The sequence below is a fragment of the Apis dorsata genome, unplaced genomic scaffold, assembly GCF_000469605.1.
Source record: "Apis dorsata unplaced genomic scaffold, Apis dorsata 1.3 scaffold_260, whole genome shotgun sequence".
NCBI lineage: Eukaryota > Metazoa > Arthropoda > Insecta > Hymenoptera > Apidae > Apis > Apis dorsata.
In genome coordinates, this window is record NW_006263538.1 from 310582 (window position 1) to 313843 (window position 3262).

Here is a 3262-nt window from a genome sequence, read left to right on the forward strand (position 1 = left end):
GGCCTCGCACGGTTTACACCGTACGCGCGATGTTTCCAGCTTTTATCAGCCGGCGTACTTGACTCGAGTTTAAATCCGTCTGTTCTCGCTCGAACATGAGAGACTGGCTCGCAAAATAGGGTAAACTCGGCAATTTTTTAACGATCCAGGGATAGATAATTATCAGAATAATATCAGTTTTGTATTGCAATATTGTTTTCTTTTGCAATTATTGAAAATTTGCACAATTGATTTATACTAATTAGATATAGGACAATAGTATTAATAATAACGTTAAACGTATTATTTTTTCGAGAAGATTTTTGCTGAATAAATTTTCTTCTTCAATTGATTGAATTTTTATTTTTAATAAAGTAGAAATTTTGATTAACGTCCTAGAATTTTTCCAGATTCGAGTTATTCGTCGTTCAATTCATGGTTTATCCTAAGTCCATTCCTTCCTGATGCGCACACGGAGATCTTTCTTGGGTCCACTCTTCGGCCCAAATATACGTGTGACCAGCTGTTTGTCCAAGGATCAAGATATTTGCGCGTCGACCATTTTCTTTTTCTCGCGTGTCACTCGCGGGCCGAGCAAACATCCCAACATCTCCAGTTGGTTTAGGGAGAAACACTTGGAAAATCTCTTAACTTCTCTAGGAGGAGTAAGTTGTAAAAGTTGGATGGAAAGTTACCAAGTCTGTATTTTATAAAATTAATGTTCTACATGGTTCGAGCGAGAAATATATTTTTCATCGATTCGAATATTTTTTCTTCAATACTGATTTTTAGTTTTAGATTTTTGGAAAAAATTGGGTATTTTTGACATAATTTTTCAATAACGAGCAAAGTAATTGAAAAATCCAAGAATCTTCTTTTCGTACAATTTATTAAAATTTTAACTTTTGTCTTGTAATTTATCTTCCTATAAAAAAAAAAATAGGACTATTTTTCTATAAGTTCATCAAAATTTCAATTCTATTTTAAATCTATTCCTCCATTATCCATATATTGTAGAAAATTTATCTCAGCTTTAATTCTAAAAATATAGATAGAATCGTAGTTATTGAGAAGCATATCTATTCGATAAATGCAAAATCTATCAGAGTTCAACGTCACGGTCCTTTCTTCGAAACCAATCCTCCATTATCAGAGATCAATTATCAATAAAAGGGATACTTGATCCCCGCAGCAAATGCAACTCGTGCAATACGTGAAATATCAGACAGAATCTACCGTCACGCCGCGCTGTAAATCAAGCCTTTGAGCGACCAACGATACCGAAATACAAAGCATACTGATTCAGACCGCCCGTAATCGTCGAGGACTTGCAGGCGGATGAAGTATATACGATATATACGAGACTGGGTTATAGGATGTTTCAGGAGACAGAAAATTTCTAACTCGAAATTTTATTGATGAAAGATGTAAGAGAAAGATTTTGATTCTAGTGATTACCAAGTGTTACACTTATTAAAATTGACGAAAAGTTTGCATTTGATCGAAAAAAGTATCTTTGAGAATGATTTCTTTCATTATTTCATTTTGAAGATGAGACAATGTTGAAATTCTTATTTATTAAATATATAGAATGTATCAAGAGAATAAATGGATAAAAGGGGAATAATTTTTTTAATTGGATAAGATTCTAATATATTCGAATATAAGATTAGAAAAAAAAAAGTTCACATTTCAAAAGATTATTTTCCCCTGAATTATTCAATCAAATCAAATTTGTACGAATATATCATTTAAAAAGATTAAACTTAAACATTATACGTAATACTTATTATACAATCTAACCACTTTTGACAATACCTATAGACACACGCACGAATTTCATTCGGCATAGTCAGAAGCAGACTGTCTCCAGTCGCGAATGTCTCTCGGCTATCTTCGGGTCATCGAATACCTATATATATATATATACCGTATCGCATTTCGTGTACGAAAAGTAAGACGACTATAGAGAAAACGTGGACGATCGACGAGGAGCGGGCAAGAAAACACAGCGAGCCGAGTAGATAGCGCCACCGAGGGAAAGGAAAAGTCACGTGGTGGACGGGGGGAGGGGGAAAGGAAAGGAAAGGAAAGGAGAGGAGAAAGGAACGCGAAGGAACAACGGTGTACATGGGCCGTGGGTGAAAGGGAGGGAGGGTTGGGACGGTGGAAGGTGGGACAGAGACACCCAAGTAGCCCGTAGCAAGAGATTAGAGGGAGGGAGGGGGCGAGAGGATGAGGCCAGGTTGGGCTACAACAAGCTGTCGGGCGACGATAGCATCGCCTATCGACCCCTAGGATCGCCCGAAGAGGTTTTCCATGTTCTTCTTCGTTATACGATCTTGTACGAGGAGGCGGTGGTACGAGGTGGTGTGCAGGTAACAAACACCCCCAATTATGTCAGCCTGAATTAGTAGTGGTCCAACTATTTCGAACCTAACGAGTTCGCCTCCGCACCACCGTCTTTTCCGTCTTTCTCGTCTCTCTCTCTCTCTCGGCTAGAAGAGGCGCCCGGACGACGTTGCTCGAACGATTTTTCATTTGTCGTCCGCCTGCTAGGACACGCGGCGGTAGCCGTGTGCCAAATCAATTTTTACTCTTGGACAGAGGACGTCGCTTACGACGATTACAGGCAGACAGCAGGAATTGATTGTTGCGTTAAGAGTCGTTGCTATCGTAGCACGACGATACTTTTGAAAGATTTCGATAGATTGAAAAATATACATTCTGATATATAATTAAAATTTTAAATGTAAATGCGAAGATACAACTTCCATTAAAAGTTAAATTGATGGTTACTTTTGATTCATATATTTTTACAATTGAGAAATTAAATTATTTTTAATATAGTATTAAAATGTAGTTTAATCCAAGAGATTTATTAAAAATGTTTCAATCAATCGAAATGTAGAATAGAATTTTTGAAAGAGTCGTTGAAGGAGCGGAATAAATTTGAAATTAATTAAATCAACCATTTTCAACGCAATATCTTTCCAAGCATTCCGGAACAGTGGGGGGATTTCGAAGGATGGTGCAAATGTAGACGTAGCGAGTGTATGGAATCGGAGACGACAGCTCTTTAGCCACGGTTCGAACACGACTTTTCCCTTTCAGAAGAACGCTATTTTACCCCGTACTGTGAACGACCACGGCGTAAAACCAGAAAACTCGGCTCCGCCAATTTGTTTGGCCGGTGGACTCTTTTTGAAGGCTTTTTGAACCCCACTTCTCCCCCCTCCCCTCCCCCCCGCATATCTTTGCCAGCACGAGGTAGTTGACAAAC